Consider the following 19,364-nt stretch of genomic DNA (forward strand, 5'->3'; position numbering starts at 1 on the left):
TACGAGACAAAATCCTCCAACCTAAAAGGCTAAAAGGCCTCTGGTATTGATGGTATCCTAAATGAAATGATAAAATACACAGACCACAAATTCCAGTTGGCTCTACTTAAACTCTTTAAACTTTTAACTCTTTAACAGGTCGGTTGTCATTTAGCCAGGTTACCTTAGTGTTCTTGGGTACAGGGACTATGGTGGTCAGCTTGAAACATGTTGGTATTACAGACTTAGACAGGGAGAGGTTGAAATGTCAGTGAAGACACTTGTTATTTGGTCAACGCATGCTTGGAGTACACGTCCTGGTAATCCGTCTGGTCCTGCGGCCTTGTGAATGTTGACCTGTTTAAAGGTCTTACTCACATCGGCTACAGAGAGTATGATCACACAGTCGTCCAGAACAGCTGATGCTCTCATGCATGTTTCAGTGTTACTTGCCTCGAAGTGAGCATAGAAGTAATTTAGCTCGTCTGGTAGGCTTGTGTCACTGGGAAGCTCGCGGCTGTGCTTCCCTTTGTAGTCTGTAATAGTCTGCAAGCCCTGCCACATTCAACGAGCATTGGAGCCGGTGTAGAATGATTCAATCTTAGTCCTGTATTGACACTTTGCCTGTTTGATGGTTCGTCGAAGGGCATAGCGGGATTTCTTATAAGCTTTGTGGTTAGAGTCCGCTCCTTGAAAGTGGCAGCTCTACCCTTTATCTCAGTGTGGATGTTGCCTGTAATCCATGGCTTCTGGTTGGGGTATGTACGTACAGTCAATGTGGGGACGACGTCATCGCACTTATTGATGAAGCCAGTGACTGATGTGGTGTACTCTTCAATGCCATCAGAAGAATCCAGGAACATATTCCAGTCTGTGATAGCAAAACAATCCTGTAGTTTAGCATCTGCTTCATCTGACCACTTTTTATTGACGAGTCAATGTTACTTCCTGCTTTAGTTTTTACTTGTAAGCAGGAATCAGGAGGATAGAATTACGGTCAGACTTGACAAATGGAGGGTGAGGGAGAGCTTTGTACACGTCTCTGTGTGTGGAGTAAAGGTGGTCTAGAATTTTGTTTCCTTCTGGTTGCACATTTAACATGCTGGTAGAAATTAGATAAATGGATTTAGTGGTCTACAGTTTATCATGAGATACTCTACTTCAGGCGAACAAAAACTCGAGACTTCCTTAGATATCGTGCCTCAGCTGTTGTTTACAAATATACAAAGACCGCCACCCCTTGTCTTACCAGAGGCTGCTGTTCTATCCTGCTGATACAGTGTATAGACCACCACCCCTTGTCTTACCAGAGGCTGCTGTTCTATCCTGCTGATACAGTGTATAGACCACCACCCCTTGTCTTACCAGAGGCTGCTGTTCTATCCTGCTGATACAGTGTATAGACCACCACCCCTTGTCTTACCAGAGGCTGCTGTTCTATCCTGCTGATACAGTGTATAGACCACTACCCCTTGTCTTACCAGAGGCTGCTGTTCTATCCTGCTGATACAGTGTATAGACCACTACCCCTTGTCTTACCAGAGGCTGCTGTTCTATCTGGCCGATACAGTGTGTAACCCGCCAGCTGTGTGTTATTAATGTCGTCGTTCAGTCACGACTCAGTGAAACATAAGATATTACAGGTTTTAATGTCCCGTTGGTAGGATAAATGTGCTTGTAGATCGTCCACTTTATTATCCAACGATTGTACGTTAGCCAACTGTACCGATGGCTGCTTGCCGCCGTATCCTCACAAGGCACCTCAATTTCCTTCCGCAATACCTGCGTCTCTTTCTCCTGCGAATGACGGGGATGAGGGCCTTCTCGGGTGTCTGGAGTAAATCCTTCTCGTCCATCTTGATAAAGAAACATTCTTTGTCCAATTCGAGGTGAGTAATCGCTGTTCTGATTCCAGAAGTAGCATCAACATTATGTAAAATATAAATAAGTTACAAACAATGCAAAAAATAATAATAAACAGCACCATCCCCCGCCGGCGCCATTACATCATCCTCAGTTCATCTGGAACCTTCTGGAACCGAGGGCTGATCACCATTACATCATCCTCAGCTCTTCTGGAACCGAGGGCTGATCACCATTACATCATCCTCAGTTCATCTGGAACCTTCTGGAACCGAGGGCTGATCACCATTACATCATCCTCAGCTCATCTGGAACCTTCTGGAACCGAGGGCTGATCACAATTACATCATCCTCATCTTCTGGAACCTTCTGGAACAGAGGGCTGATCACCATTACATCATCCTCATCTTCTGGAACCGAGGGCTGATCACCATTACATCATCCTCATCTTCTGGAACCTTCTGGAACCGAGGGCTGATCAACATTACATCATCCTCATCTTCTGGAACCGAGGGCTGATCAACATTACATCATCCTCAGCTCATCTGGAACCGAGGGCTGATCACCATTACATCATCCTCATCTTCTGGAACCTTCTGGAACGGAGGGCTGATCACCCCAATCCACAACAGTGGAGAGAAATTTGACCACAATAACTACTGTGGGATATGCGTCATAAGCAACCTTGGGTAAATCCTCTGCATTATCATTAACAGCAGACTTGTACATTTCCTCAGTGTACTGAATGTACAATGTACTGAACAAATGTCAAATTGGGTTTTTACCAAATTACAACAGGTCACGTATTCACCGAGCAGACCATAATTGACAAAGAAACAAACCAAAAGAAAGGCAAAGTCTTCTCATCGTTTGTTAATTTCAAAAAAGCTTTTGACTCAATTTAGCATGAAGGTCTGCTATACAAATTGATGGAAAGAGGTGTTGGAGGAAAAACATACAACATTATAAAATCCATGTACACAAACAACAAGTATGCGGTTAAAATTGGCAAAAGACACACATTTCTTCCCACAGTGCCGTGGGGTGAGACAGGGATGCAGTTTGAGCCTCACCCTCTTCAACATATATATCAATGAATTGGCGCGGGCACTAGAACAATCTGCAGCACCCGGCCTCATCCTACTAGAATCTGAAGTCAAATGTCTACTGTTTACTGATGTTCTGGAGCTTCTGTGCCCAACCAACAAGGGCCTACAGAAGCACCTAGATCTTCTGCACAGATTCTCAGACCTGGGCCTTGACAGTAAATCTCAGTAAGACAAAAAATAATGGTGTTCCAAAAAAGGTCCAGTCGCCAGGACCACAAATATAAATTCCATCTAGACACCGTTGCCCTAGAGTACACAAGAACTATACATACCTCGACCTAAACATCAGCACCACAGGTAACTTCCACAAAGCTGTGAACGATCTGAGAGACAAGGCAAGAAGGGCCTTCCACGCCATCAAAAGGAACATCAAATTTGACATAACAATTAGGATCTGGCTAAAAATACTTGAATCAGTCATAGAACCCATTGCCCTTTATGGTTCTGAGGTCTGGGGTCCGCTCACCAACCAATAATTTACCAAATGGGAACAACACCAAATTGAGACTCGGCATGCAGAATTATGCCTATGACATTTGAAATGTCTCTATTCCTTTGGAACTTTTGTGAGTGTAATGTTTACTGTTCATTTTATATTGTTTATTTCACTTTTGTATATTATCTACTTCACTTGCTTTGGCAATGTTAACACGTTTCCCATGCCAATAAAGCCATTTGAATTGAATTTAATTGAATTGTGAGAGAGAGAAAAAATATTCCTGTGGCTCCTCCATTCACAGACAGACAGGAAATTGTGACTTACGTTATTAAGATTTGTACAAAAATATTCAGGTAGACATTTTCCTGGCTGTTGATGTCATGTGTACCATTCCTGGCTGACGCATGCGTGTGCCGATAGGAAGCATGGGGAGTGAGTAGCTCCGTTTTGTACCAACAAAACTGTGGTTATATGGAGAAGCCAGACAACAAATTTCAAATTAAGCCTCTAAAATCGCCAGATCAACTGGGAGAGAGTGAGCGGTCAGTTAGGTACAACAACCAACCAATCAGTTGGTAAAGCGGTGTGGCGACACTAATCCAACAAGCCATGGCTTCCCCCAGAGGAAAAGACAAGGAGCAGCTTTGGTTATTAAACCAAGTCAATAATGTAGGCTCACTAGCCTCTGCTTTGTTGTTTAACTAATGAGGCCTGTTCTGCCTCTGTTGAAGTCTTTTTCCCAGACAGAGTGAACAGTAAAGTAAGACTCCCTCTCCTTTATTGAGTTATGTTATCTGCTAGCTTTTGAAGGGGGTCTCTTGATGAGGGGTTTCTTGATGAGGGGGGGTATGTTAATGAGGGGGACTCTTAATGAGGGGGTTTCTTAATGAGGGGTATGTTAATGGGGTCTCTTGATGAGGGGACTCTTAATGAGGGGGTTTCTTAATGAGGGGGTATGTTAATGAGGGGGTCTCTTGATGAGGGGGACTCTTAATGAGGGGTTTCTTAATGAGGGGGTCTCTTAATGAGGGGGTATGTTAATGAGGGGACTCTTAATGAGGGGTTTCTTAATGAGGGGTCTCTTGATGAGGGGTTTCTTGATGAGGGGTTTCTTAATGAGGGGATACTCTTAATGAGGGGGTTTCTTCATGAAGGTGTCTCTTAATGAGGGTGTATGTTAATGAGGGGGACTGTTAATGAGGTGTATGTTAATGAGGGTGAATGTTAATGAGGGGTATGTTAATGAGGGGAACTGTTAATGAGGGTGAATGTTAATGAGGGGGTATGTTAATGAGGGGGACTGTTAATGAGGGTGAATGTTAATGAGGGGGTATGTTAATAAGGGGGACTCTTAATGGAGGGGTCTGTTCATGAGGGGATATTTGCAGGGTCTTTCATTATTTTGGAAAATTTCCTACATTGTAGAATAATAGTGAAGACACCAAAACTATGAAATAACACATATGGAATCATGTAGTAACCAAAAAAAGTGTTAAACAAATCTACATATATTTTAATATTTGAGATTCTTCAAAGTAGCCACCCTTTGCCTTGATGACAGCTCTGCACAGTCTTGGCATTCTCTCTCTAATACTGTAAATTTCCTGGGGACTTTAAGTAGCAACCACCTAGCAGACCGGGTATGGTAACATAGCAACCACCTATCAGACCGGGGATGGTACCATAGCAACCACCTAGCAGACCGGGTATGGTACCATAGCAACCACCTAGCAACCCGGTTTGGATACATAGCAACCACCTAACAGACCGGGTATGGTACCATAGCAACCACCTAGCAGAACCAGGTATGGTAACATAGCAACCACCTAGCAGACTAGGTATGGTACCATAGCAACCACCTAGCAGACCAGGTATGGTACCATAGCAACCACCTAGCAGACCAGGTATGGTAACATATCAACCACCTAGCAGACCAGGCATGGTAACATAGCAACCACCTAGCAGACCAGGTATGGTAACACATTAACCACCTAGCAGACCAGGTATGGTAACTGCTGGTGGTGAAGGAGACCAGACTATAGAGGGAGTTTACCTGCTGGTGGTGAAGGAGACCAGACTACAGAGGTAAAGAGGGAGTTTACCTGCTGGTGGTGAAGGAGACCAGACAGAGGTAAAGAGGGAGTTTAACTGCTGGTGGGGAAGGAGACCAGACTACAGAGGAGTTTACCTGCTGGTGGTGAAGGAGACCAGACTACAGAGGTAAAAAGTGAGTTTACCTGCTGGTGGTGAAGGAGACCAGACCAGAGGTAAAGAGGGAGTTTACCTGCTGGTGGGGAAGGAGACCAGACTATGGAGGTAAAGAGGGAGTTTACCTGCTGGTGGTGAAGGAGACCAGACTACAGAGGAAGTTTACCTGCTGGTGGGGAAAGAGACCAGACTACAGGGAGTTTACCTGCTGGTGGTGAATGAGACCAGACTACAGAGGGAGTTTACCTGCTGGTGGTGAAGGAGACCAGACTACAGAGGTAAAAAGTGAGTTTACCTGCTGGTGGTGAAGGAGACCAGACTACAGAGGTAAAGAGGGAGTTTACCTGCTGGTGGTGAATGAGACCAGACTACAGAGGTAAAAAGTGAGTTTACCTGCTGGTGGTGAAGGAGACCAGACTATAGAGGTAAAGAGGGAGTTTACCTGCTGGTGGTGAAAGAGACCAGACTACAGAGGTAAAGAGGGAGTTTACCTGCTGGTGGTGAAGGAGACCAGACTACAGAGGGAGTTTACCTGCTGGTGGGGAAGGAGACCAGACTACCGAGGTAAAGAGGGAGTTTACCTGCTGGTGGTGAAGGAGACCAGACTACAGAGGTAAAGAGGAGTTTACCTGCTGGTGGTGAAGGAGACCAGACTACAGAGGGAGTTTACCTGCTGGTGGTGAAGGAGACCAGACTACAGAGGGAGTTTACCTGCTGGTGGTGAAGGAGACCAGACTACAGAGGGAGTTTACCTGCTGGTGGTGAAGGAGACCAGACTACAGAGGTAAAGAGGGAGTTTAATCAAAAAGGCTTTGTAGATGAACACATTCAAATGTAGCTTTCTGTGCATATATATTGTTGGGTTATGAGAATATGAAAAATACTTATTCATGTCACTGAGAGAGAAAAGGTCATGTATTACGTTTACATTATGTCAGGATATGTTATTGTTATCCATCAGGGATCCTATGGGAGGAGAGGAGACACAGTCTGGTACCAGTCACCATGACAGCCGTGAGCACTTTGGGGTAGAGGTCAGGTCAGATGAAGTGAGGAAGAACAGATATCACTAAGGTTCTGCCTAGCGACAGAGATGCATTGGCTGTTCAGATGTGTAGGAGGAGACTCGCCATAGGAGGAAGGGTTAAATATCAATGCTTGTGTGAACATGTTGTCTAATGCAACTGTATTGCCCCTCTGGGAGAATAAACGTGGTTTGAGCTTTCATAGTGGGTTTGAAACTCTGACAATTAGAACCTAACAATATAAAGATAGGTCCAACCACCATTTGGTTCAAGGTGCAATGGTGGGTGAGTCCAGTCTATGTAAGACAGAGGAGGCTGCATGATAAACAGAGTCTAGTCTCTGTAAATTTTGAACAACACAGGAGCTAAAACGGAACCCTGGGGGACACCTCTATAAATCTCTAGAAAGCTAGACTTGTGACACATTGTGTTCTGTCAGTTTACTGCCCCTTCACTGAGACCAATGTCTAGCTAGCAACGATTCATGGTCAACTGAATAAAAGGCCTTTGATAAATCCACAAACAGAGCAGCACAGCTTTTTATCAAGTGGGTTAAGGATGTCATTTGTCATTTGACTACAGCCACCCTAGTCATAGACTGTTCTCTCTGCTACCGGAGTGAAGTCTAGGTCCAAGAGGCTTCTAAACAGCTTCTACATGTTTCTGTGCGTTTTGTGCGTTTTGTTGCCAACCTTACTTTGCTACCTGACAACTTTACGGTTTTTACTTTTTTTTAAACTTTTTAATTAGCGTTTATATTTTTAGTTTTTCCTCACTCAACTTTTTTTCATTCAACTTTTTCACTCCGGACACTTTATCTGGACATGGTTCGTCAGGACCTCCAACAGCCGAAGCTAAGTAGTAACTTTAACATGATGCCTTCTAATTGCAGTCGCTCTACAGGAGAACTGTGCTACAAGCCCAGCTTCAGACGCAATCATTAGGCAAGGGTAATTTCAGTGTAGGAAAGGATGAAACAGCGTCTGTGCCACCAGTAAGTACAGATAGTAACGTTAGTATAAATCCCCTCACACGGTCCCCACAGCCGGACAACTTTCTCATGGTTTCTGGAGGGAAATGCTGTAGGAATGCTCAACCGGTGTCGCTCATTCAGCCGACAGAAACTTTCAACCAGTTTTCCCCATTAAGCAGCGAGTCGAAGTCTGAGGCCGAGCCTTCTCTTGTCTCTACTCCTCCCGTTACAGGGTCTGAGACGCAGAAGCTTCCCGCCATTAGCTCTAACAAATTGAAAACCCTACTCAGTGGCGACTCCATTACCCGCAGTATTGGACTTAAAACGAATCATCCAGCGATCATACACTGTTTACCAGGGGCAGGGCTACCGACGTTAAGGCTAATCTGATGATGGTGCTGGCTAAAGCTAAAACTGGCGAGTGTAGAGAGTATAGAGATATTGTTATCCACATCGACACCAACGATGTTAGGATGAAACAGTCAGAGGTCACCAAGTGCAACATAGCTTCAGCGTGTAAATCAGCTAGAAAGATGTGTCGGCATCGAGTAATTGTCTCTGGCCCCCTCCCAGTTAGGGGGAGTGATGAGCTCTACAGCAGAGTCTCACAACTCAATCGCTGGTTGAAAACTGTTTTCTGCACTCCAAAAGATAGAATTTGTAGATAATTGGCCCTCTTTCTGGGACTCACCCACAAACAGGACCAAGCCTGGTCTGCTGAGGAGTGACGGACTCCATCCTAGCTGGAGGGGTGCTCTCATTTCATCTTCCAACATAGAAAGGGCTCTAACTCCTCTAGCTCCACAATGAAATAGGGTGCAGGCCAGGGAGCAGGCTGTTAGCCAGCCTGCCAGCTTAGTGGAGTCTGCCACTAGTACAGCTCAGCTATCCCCATTGAGACCGTGTCTGTGCCTCGACCTGGGTTGGGCAAAACTAAACATGGCGGTGTTCGCCTTAGCAATCTCACTAGGATAAAGACCTCCTCCATTCCTGTCATTATTGAAAAAGATCATGATATTTCAATTTACAACAAAAAAAAGACGTTTTCGTCTTTTGAGCTTCTGGTCATGTAATCTATGCAGCCTACTCAATCACTTTTTATAGCTACTGTTTACAGGCCTCCTGGGCCATATACAGCGTTCCTCATTGAGTTCCCTGAATTCCTATCGGACCTTGTAGTCATAGCAGATTTTATTCTAATCTTTGGTGACTTTAATATTCCCATTGAAAAGTCCAAAGACCCACTCCAAAAGGCTTTCGGAGCCATCATCGACTCAGTGGGTTTTGTCCAACATGTCTCTGGACCCACTCACTGTCACAGTCATACTCTGGACCTAGTTTTGTCCCATGGAATAAATGTTGTGGATCTTAATGTTTTTCCTCATAATCCTGGACTATCGGACCACCATTTTATTACGTTTGCAATTGCAACAAATAATCTGCTCAGACCCCAACCAAAGAGCATCAAAAGTCGTGCTATAAATTCACAGACAACACAAAGATTCCTTGATGCCCTTCCAGACTCCCTCTGCCTACCCAAGGATGCCAGAGGACAAAAATCAGTTAACCACCTAACTGAGGATCTCAATTTAACCTTGTGCAATACCCTAGATGCAGTTGCACCCCTAAAAACTAAAAACATTTCTCATAAGAAACTAGCTCGCTGGTACACAGAAAATACCCGAGCTCTGAAGCAAGCTTCCAGAAAATTGGAACGGAAATGGCGCCACACCAAACTGGAAGTCTTCCGACTAGCTTGGAAAGACAGTACTGTGCAGTATCGAAGAGCCCTTACTGCTGCTCGATCATCCTATTTTTCCAACTTAATTGAGGAAAATAAGAACAATCCAAAATGTATTTTTGATACTGTCACAAAGCTAACTAAAAAGCAGCATTCCCCAAGTGAGGATGGCTTTCACTTTAGCAGTAATAAATTCACAAACTTCTTTGAGGGAAAGGATCATGATTATTAGAAAGCAAATTACTGACTCCTCTTTAAATCTGCGTATTCCTTCAAAGCTCAGTTGTCCTGAGTCTGCACAACTCTGCCAGGACCTAGGATCAAGAGAGACACTCAAGTGTTTTAGTACTATATCGCTTGACACAATGATGAAAATAATCATGGCCTCTAAACCTTCAAGCTGCATACTGGACCCTATTCCAACTAAACTACTGAAAGAGCTGCTTCCTGTGCTTGGCCCTCCTATGTTGAACATAATAAACGGCTCTCTATCCACCGGATGTGTATCAAACTCACTAAGTGGCAGTAATAAAGCCTCTCTTGAAAAAGCCAAACCTTGACCCAGAAAATATAAAAAACTATCGGCCTATATCGAATCATCCATTCCTCTCAAAAATTTAAGAAAAGGCTGTTGCGCAGCAACTCACAGCCTTCCTGAAGACAAACAATGTATACGAAATGCTTCAGTCTGGTTGTAGACCCCATCGTAGCACTGAGACTGCACTTGTGAAGGTGGTAAATTACCTTTTAATGGCATCAAACCGAGGCTCTGCATCTGTCCTCGTGCTCCTAGACCTTAGTGCTGCTTTTGATTCCATCGATCACCGCATTCTTTTGGAGAGATTGGAAACCCAAATTGGTCTACACGGACAAGTTCTGGCCTGGTTTAGATCTTATCTGTCGGAAAGATATCAGTTTGTCTCTGTTAATGGTTTGTCCTCTGACAAATCAACTGTAAATTTCGGTGTTCCTAAAGGGTTCCGTTTTAGGACCACTATTGTTTTCACTATATATTTTTCCTCTTGGGGATGTCATTCGAAAACATAATGTTAACTTTCACTGCTATACGGATGACACACAGCTGTACATTTCAATGAAACATGGTGAAGCCCCAAAATTGCCCTCGCTAGAAGCCTGTATTTCAGACATAAGGAAGTGGATGGCTGCAAACCTTCTACTTTTAAACTCGGACAAAACAGAGATGCTTGTTCTAGGTCCCAAGAAACAAAGAGATCTTCTGTTGAATCTGACAATTACTCTTAATGGTTGTACAGTCGTCTCAAATAAAACTGTGAAGGACCTCGGCAATACTCTGGACCCTGATCTCTCTCTTTTTTAAAACTTTTTACAAACATATCAAGACTGTTTCAAGGACAGCTTTTTTCCATCTAAGTAACGTTGCAAAGATCAGAAACTTTCTGTCCAAAAATGATGCAGAAAAATTCATCCATGCTTTTGTTACTTCTAGGTTAGACTACTGCAATGCTCTACTTTCCGGCTACCCGGATAAAGCACTAAATTAACTTCAGTTAGTGCTAAATACGGCTGCTAGAATCCTGACTAGAACCAAAATATTTGATCATATTACTCCAGTGCTAGCCTCCCTACACTGGCTTCCTGTCAAGGCAAGGACTGATTTCAAGGTTTTACTGCTAACCTACAAAGCATTACATGGGCTTGCTCCTACCTATCTCTCTGATTTGGTCCTGCCGTACATACCTACACGTACTCTACGGTCACAAGACGCAGGCCTCCTAATTGTCCCTAGAATTTCTAAGCAAACAGCTAGAGGCAGGGCTTTCTCCTATAGAGCTCCATATATATGGAACGGTCTGCCTACCAATGTGAGAGACGCAGACTCGGTCTCAACCTTTAAGTCTTTATTGACGACTCATCTCTTCAGTGGGTCATATGATTGAGTGTAGTCTGGCCCAGGAGTGTGAAGGTGAACGGAAAGGCTCTGGAGCAACGAACCGCCCTTGCTGTCTCTGCCTGGCCGGTTCCCCTCTTTCCACTGAGATTCTCTGCCTCTAACCCTATTACAGGGGCTGAGTCACTGGCTTACTGGTGCTCTTTCATGCCGTCCCTAGGAGGGCTGCGTCACTTGAGTGGGTTGAGTCACTGATATGATCTTCCTGTCTGGGTTGGCGCACCCCCTTGGGTTGTGCCGTGGCGGAGATCTTTGTGGGCTATACTCGGCCTTGTCTCAGGATGGTAAGTTGGTGGTTGAAGATATCCCTCTAGTGGTGTGGGGGCTGTGCTTTGGCAAAGTGGGTGAGGTTATATCCTTCCTGTTTGGCCCTGTCCGGGGTTATCATCGGATGGGGCCACAGTGTCTCCTGACCCCTCCTGTCTCAGCCTCCAGTATTTATGCTGCAGTAGTTTATGTGTCGGGGGGCTAGGGTCAGTTTGTTATATCTGGAGTACTTCTCCTGTCTTATCCGGTGTCCTGTGTGAATTTAAGTATGCTCTCTCTAATTCTCTCTTTCTTTCTCTCTTTCTTCCTCTCTCGGAGGACCTGAGCCGTAGGACCATGCCTCAGGACTACCTGGCATGATGACTCTTTGCTGTCCCCAATCCACCTGGCCGTGCTGCTGCTCCAGTTTCAACTGTTCTGCCTTTGGCTATGGAACCCTGACCTGTTCACCGGACGTGCTACCTGTCCCAGACCTGCTGTTTTCAACTCTCTAGAGACAGCAGGAGCGGTAGAGATACTCTTAATGATCGGCTATGAAAAGCCAACTGACATTTACTTCTGCTGACCTGTTGACCCTCTACAACCACTGTGATTATTATTATTTGACCATGCTTGTCATTTATAAACATTTGAACATCTTGGCCATGTTCTGTTATAATCTCCACCCGGCACAGCCAGAAGAGGACTGGCCACCCCACATAGCCTGGTTCCTCTCTAGGTTTCTTCCTAGGTTTTGGCCTTTCTATGGAGTTTTTCCTAGCCAACGTGCTTCAACACCTGCATTGCTTGCTGTTTGGGGTTTTAGGCTGGGTTTCTGTACACCACTTTGAGATATCAGCTGATGTACGAAGGGCTATATAAATACATTTGATTTGATTTAGCCCCAAGCCATAAGACTCCTGAACACCTAATCAAATGGCTACCCAGACAATTTGCATTGACCCTCACCCACCCCCCACCTTTACACTGCTGCTACTCTCTGTTATTATCTATGCAGAATCACTTTACCTCTAGCTACATGTACATATTACCTCAATTACCTCGACAAACCGGTGCCCCCGTACATTGACTCTGTACCAGAACCCCCTGTATATAGCCTCCACATTGACTCTGTACCGTAACACCCTGTATATAGCCTCTACATTGACTATGTACCGGTACCCCCTGTATATAGCCTCCACATTGACTCTGTACCGTAACACCCTGTATATAGCCTCCACATTGACTCTGTACCGTAACACCCTGTATATAGCCTCCACATTGACTCTGTACCGTAACACCCTGTATATAGCCTCCACATTGACTCTGTACCGGTACCCTCTGTATATAGCCTCCACATTGACTCTGTACCAGAACCCCCTGTATATAGCCTCCACATTGACTCTGTACCAGAACCCCCTGTATATAGCCTCCACATTGACTCTGTACCAGAACCACCTGTATATAGCCTCCACATTGACTCTGTACCGGTACCCCCTGTATATAGCCTCCACATTGACTCTGTACCGTAATACCCTGTATATAGCCTCCACATTGACTCTGTACCATAACACCCTGTATATAGCCTCCACATTGACTCTGTACCGGTACCCCCTGTATATAGCCTCCACATTGACTCTGTACCGTAATACCCTGTATATAGCCTCCACATTGACTCTGTACCATAACACCCTGTATATAGCCTCCACATTGACTCTGTACCGGTACCCCCTGTATATAGCTTCCACATTGACTCTGTACCGTAACAGCCTGTATAGCCTCCACATTGACTCTGTACCGTAACACCCTGTATATAGCCTCCACATTGACTCTGTACCGGTACCCACTGTATATAGCTTCCACATTGACTCTGTACCACAACACCCTGTATATAGCCTCCACATTGACTCTGTACCGTAACACCCTGTATATAGCTTCCACATTGACTCTGTACCGTAACACCCTGTATATAGCCTCCACATTGACTCTGTACCAGTACCCCTGTATAGAGCCTCCACATTGACTCTGTACCGTAACACCCTGTATATAGCCTCCACATTGACTCTGTACCGTAACACCCTGTATATAGCTTCCACATTGACTCTGTACCGTAACACCCTGTATATAGCTTCCACATTGACTCTGTACCGTAACAGCCTGTATATAGCTTCCACATTGACTCTGTACCGTAACAGCCTGTATATAGCTTCCACATTGACTCTGTACCGTAACAGCCTGTATATAGCCTCCACATTGACTCTGTACCGCAACAGCCTGTATAGAGCCTCCACATTGACTCTGTACCGTAACACCCTGTATATAGCCTCCACATTGACTCTGTACCGTAACACCCTGTATATAGCTTCCACATTGACTCTGTACCGTAACACCCTGTATATAGCTTCCACATTGACTCTGTACCGTAACACCCTGTATAAAGCCTCCACATTGACTCTGTACCGTAACACCCTGTATAAAGCCTCCACATTGACTCTGTACCGGTACCCCCTGTATGTAGCCTCCACATTGACTCTGTACCGTAACACCCTGTATATAGCCTCCACATTGACTCTGTACCGGTACCCCTGTATATAGCCTCCACATTGACTCTGTACCGTAACACCCTGTATATAGCCTCCACATTGACTCTGTACCGGTACCCCTGTATATAGCCTCCACATTGACTCTGTACCGTAACAGCCTGTATATAGCCTCCACATTGACTCTGTACCGTAACAGCCTGTATATAGCCTCCACATTGACTCTGTACCGTAACACCCTGTATATAGCCTCCACATTGACTCTGTACCGTAACACCCTGTATAAAGCCTCACTATTGTTATTTTATTGTCGCTCCTTATTATTATTATTTGTTATTTTTCTTATTTATTTTTTTACTTCAGTTTATTTTAGTAAATATTTTAAAACTTGATTGAATATCAGACACTGTAATGTGCCTTTATACCTGTGTCTTTACACATTAATCAATCTGGTCTTTTCTTTCTGCTTGGGATCCACAGTCACCACACAGCTTCAGTCTTCTCTTTCTGCTTGGGATCCACAGTCACCACACAGCTTTGGGGCTTTATGTGAGGACCCACAAACAAATTGGTTTCACTGCACATAGTTTTCATGGGTCTTGTTTCTTGTGCACCTGCCGACATGACGTGCTAAATGCAGCACAGATATTCTTCGAAAAGGTGAAATTTGGAAAAAGACCTACACCTCTTAGAGTTATTTGGCAAAGGTAAGTGGCATAGAAACTCTTTCCTCTTTTTTTTCTCCCCAATTTCGTGGTTTCCAATTGTTAGTAGTTACTATCTTGTCTCATTGCTACAACTCCCGTACGGGCTTGGGAGAGACGAAGGTCGAAAGCCATGCATCCTTCGAAACACAACCCAACCAAGCCGCACTGCTTCTTAACACAGCGCGCATCCAACCTGGAAGCCAGCCGCACCAATGTGTCGGAGGAAACACCGTGCACCTGGCGACCTGGTTAGTGTGCCCTGCGCCCGGGCCACCACAGGAGTCGCTGGTGTGCGATGAGACAATGATATCCCTACCGGCCAAGCCCTCCCTAACCCGGATGACGCTAGGCTTGTGTAGGTGTAGTTTTGATGGGCCGGGCCATGCAGGTTGACTGGGTTTAGGTGTAGTTTCGATGGGCCGGGCCGTGCAGGTTGACTGGGTTTAGGTGTAGTTTCGATGGGCCGGGCCGTGCAGGTTGACTGGGTTTAGGTGTAGTTTCGATGGGCCGGGCCGTGCAGGTTGACTGGGTTTAGGTGTAGTTTCGATGGGCCGTGCCGTTGCAGGTTGACTGGGTTTAGGTGTAGTTCCGATGGGCCGGGCCGTGCAGGTTGACTGGGTTTAGGTGTAGTTTCGATGGGCCGGGCCGTGCAGGTTGACTAGCATCGTTTGTTTCCCGCTCATCAACTTGGAGTCTGTTGTTTCTCTTACATGTGATTACTGATAGAGTCAAGGAAATGTTTTGAATCATTCTAAAGGCAACACACAGGATGCTGTTGTTTCTCTGACATGTGATTACTGATAGAGTCACAGGAAATAAAACTGTCCCATAACAGATGATTTTTTACACAGTAAAACTTAAAATAGAACGGTATCAACTGCAAGGCGCATGGTCAAATTATGTTATTGACTGTATGTTTGTTTTACTCCATGTGTAACTCTGAGTTGTTGTTTCTGTCGAACTGCTTTGCTTTATTCTTGGCCAGGTCTCAGTTGTAAATGAGAACTTGTTCTCAACTGGTCTCCCTGGTTAAATAAAGGTGAAATAATATACAAATGTGCTGCTGATGAATAGGCATAACACAAACTCATCATTACATTGTCTTTCTAATTTAATTCAACCTCTTCACCCTCCTTATCATTTAGTTAGGACTAATTTAAATTAAGTTGTGAAATAAGGTGCATTCATCCATTTGTCATTCATTCAGTGAGGGGAGAGGGACTCATTAGTGCCTGGCTGGGTACCAACATCCTACAGAACATTGTCTTGGAGCCTGGCTGGGTACCAACGTCCTACAGCACATTGTCTTGGAGCCTGGCTGGGTACCAACATCCTACAGAACATTGTCTTGGAGCCTGGCTGGGTACCAACGTCCTACAGAACATTGTCTTGGAGCCTGGCTGGGTAACAGGGTCCTACAGAACATTGTCTTGGAGCCTGGCTGGGTACCAACATCCTACAGAACATTGTCTTGGAGTCTGGCTGGGTACCAACATCCTACAGAACATTGTCTTGGAGCTTGGCTGGGTACCAACATCCTACAGAACATTGTCTTGGAGCCTGGCTGGGTACCAACATCCTACAGCACATTGTCTTGGAGCCTGGCTGGGTACCAACATCCTACAGAACATTGTCTTGGAGCCTGGCTGGGTACCAACATCCTACAGCACATTGTCTTGGAGCCTGGCTGGGTACCAACATCCTACAGCACATTGTCTTGGAGCCTGGCTGGGTACCAACATCCTACAGAACATTGTCTTGGAGCCTGGCTGGGTACCAACATCCTACAGAACATTGCTTGGAGTCAGGCTGGGTAACAGGGTCCTACAGAACATTGTCTTGGAGCCTGGCTGGATAACAGGGTCCTACAGAACATGGTCTTGGAGCCTGGCTGGGTACCAACATCCTACAGCACATTGTCTTGGAGCCTGGCTGGGTACAAACATCCTACAGCACATTGTCTTAGAGCCTGGCTGGGTACCAACATCCTACAGCACATTGTCTTGTAGCCTGGCTGGGTACCAACGTCCTACAGAACATTGTCTTGGAGCCTGGCTGGGTACCAACATCCTACAGCACATTGTCTTGGAGCCTGGCTGGGTACCAACATCCTACAGAACATTGTCTTGGAGCCTGGCTGGGTACCAACATCCTACAGAACATTGTCTTGGAGCCTGGCTGGGTACCAACGTCCTACAGACATTGTCTTGGAGTCTGGCTGGGTACCAACGTCCTACAGAACATTGTCTTGGAGCTTGGCTGGGTACCAACATCCTACAGAACATTGTCTTGGAGCCTGGCTGGGTACCAACATCCTACAGAACATTGTCTTGGAGCCTGGCTGGGTACCAACATCCTACAGCACATTGTCTTGGAGCCTGGCTGGGTACCAACATCCTGCAGAACATTGTCTTGGAGCCTGGCTGGGTACCAACATCCTACAGAACATTGTCTTGGAGCCTGGCTGGGTACCAACATCCTACAGTACATTGTCTTGGAGACTGGCTGGGTACCAACATCCAAACAGAACATTGTCTTGGAGCCTGGCTGGGTACCAACATCCTACAGCACATTGTCTTGGAGCCTGGCTGGGTACCAACATCCTACAGCACATTGTCTTGGAGCCTGGCTGGGTACCAACTTCCTACAGCACATTGTCTTGGAGCCTGGCTGGGTACCAACGTCCTACAGAACATTGTCTTGGAGCCTGGCTGGGTACCAACATCCTACAGAACATTGTCTTGAGCCTGGCTGGGTACCAACTTCCTACAGCACATTGTCTTGGAGCCTGGCTGGGTACCAACATCCTACAGCACATTGTCTTGGAGCCTGGCTGGGTACCAACATCCTACAGAACATTGTCTTGGAGCCTGGCTGGGTACCAACGTCCTACAGAACATTGTCTTGGAGCCTGGCTGGGTACCAACATCCTACAGAACATTGTCTTGGAGCCTGGCTGGGTACCAACATCCTACAGAACATTGTCTTGGAGCCTGGCTGGGTACCAACATCCTACAGCACATTGTCTTGGAGCCTGGCTGGGTACCAACATCCTACAGCACATTGTCTTGGAGCCTGGCTGGGTACCAACATCCTACAGCACATTGTCTTGGAGCCTGGCTGGGTACCAACATCCTACAGGACATAGTCTTGGAGCCTGGCTGGGTACCAACATCCTACAGAACATTGTCTTGGAGCCTGGCTGGGTACCAACGTCCTACAGACATTGTCTTGGAGTCTGGCTGGATACCAACGTCCTACAGAACATTGTCTTGGAGCTTGGCTGGGTACCAACATCCTACAGAACATTGTCTTGGAGCCTGGCTGGGTAACAGGGTCCTACAGAACATGGTCTTGGAGCCTGGCTGGGTACCAACATCCTACAGCACATTGTCTTGGAGCCTGGCTGGGTACCAACGTCCTACAGAACATTGTCTTGGAGCCTGGCTGGGTAACAGGGTCCTACAGAACATTGTCTACAGAACATTGAGCCTGGCTGGGTACCAACATCCTACAGAACATTGTCTTGGAGTCTGGCTGGGTACCAACATCCTACAGAACATTGTCTTGGAGCTTGGCTGGGTACCAACATCCTACAGAACATTGTCTTGGAGCCTGGCTGGGTACCAACATCCTACAGCACATAGTCTTGGAGCCTGGCTGGGTACCAACGTCCAACAGAACATTGTCTTGGAGCCTGGCTGGGTACCAACATCCTACAGCACATTGTCTTGGAGCCTGGCTGGGTACCAACATCCTACAGCACATTGTCTTGGAGCCTGGCTGGGTACCAACATCCTACAGAACATTGTCTTGGAGCCTGGCTGGGTACCAACATCCTACAGAACATTGCTTGAGTCAGGCTGGGTAACAGGGTCCTACAGAACATTGTCTTGGAGCCTGGCTGGATAACAGGGTCCTACAGAACATGGTCTTGGAGCCTGGCTGGGTACCAACATCCTACAGCACATTGTCTTGGAGCCTGGCTGGGTACAAACATCCTACAGCACATTGTCTTAGAGCCTGGCTGGGTACCAACATCCTACAGCACATTGTCTTGTAGCCTGGCTGGGTACCAACGTCCTACAGAACATTGTCTTGGAGCCTGGCTGGGTACCAACATCCTACAGCACATTGTGTTGGAGCCTGGCTGGGTACCAACATCCTACAGAACATTGTCTTGGAGCCTGGCTGGGTACCAACATCCTACAGAACATTGTCTTGGAGCCTGGCTGGGTACCAACGTCCTACAGACATTGTCTTGGAGTCTGGCTGGGTACCAACGTCCTACAGAACATTGTCTTGGAGCTTGGCTGGGTACCAACATCCTACAGAACATTGTCTTAGAGCCTGGCTGGGTACCAATGTCCTACAGAACATTGTCTTGGAGCCTGGCTGGGTACCAACATCCTACAGCACATTGTCTTGGAGCCTGGCTGGGTACCAACATCCTGCAGAACATTGTCTTGGAGCCTGGCTGGGTACCAACATCCTACAGAACATTGTCTTGGAGCCTGGCTGGGTACCAACATCCTACAGTACATTGTCTTGGAGACTGGCTGGGTACCAACATCCAAACAGAACATTGTCTTGGAGCCTGGCTG

At 46.0% G+C, this 19,364-nt stretch overlaps 1 protein-coding gene across 1 annotated transcript in view; it reads right to left on the reverse strand.

Annotated features, from left to right (window-relative positions):
* The window catches only part of tmem8b (transmembrane protein 8B), a 291,112-nt gene that overhangs the window by 176,006 nt on the left and 95,742 nt on the right, over positions 1-19,364 (reverse strand). The gene's annotated exons all lie outside the window — the stretch shown is intronic.

Source organism: Oncorhynchus tshawytscha, linkage group LG12, assembly GCF_018296145.1.
Source record: "Oncorhynchus tshawytscha isolate Ot180627B linkage group LG12, Otsh_v2.0, whole genome shotgun sequence".
Classification (NCBI taxonomy): domain Eukaryota; kingdom Metazoa; phylum Chordata; class Actinopteri; order Salmoniformes; family Salmonidae; genus Oncorhynchus; species Oncorhynchus tshawytscha.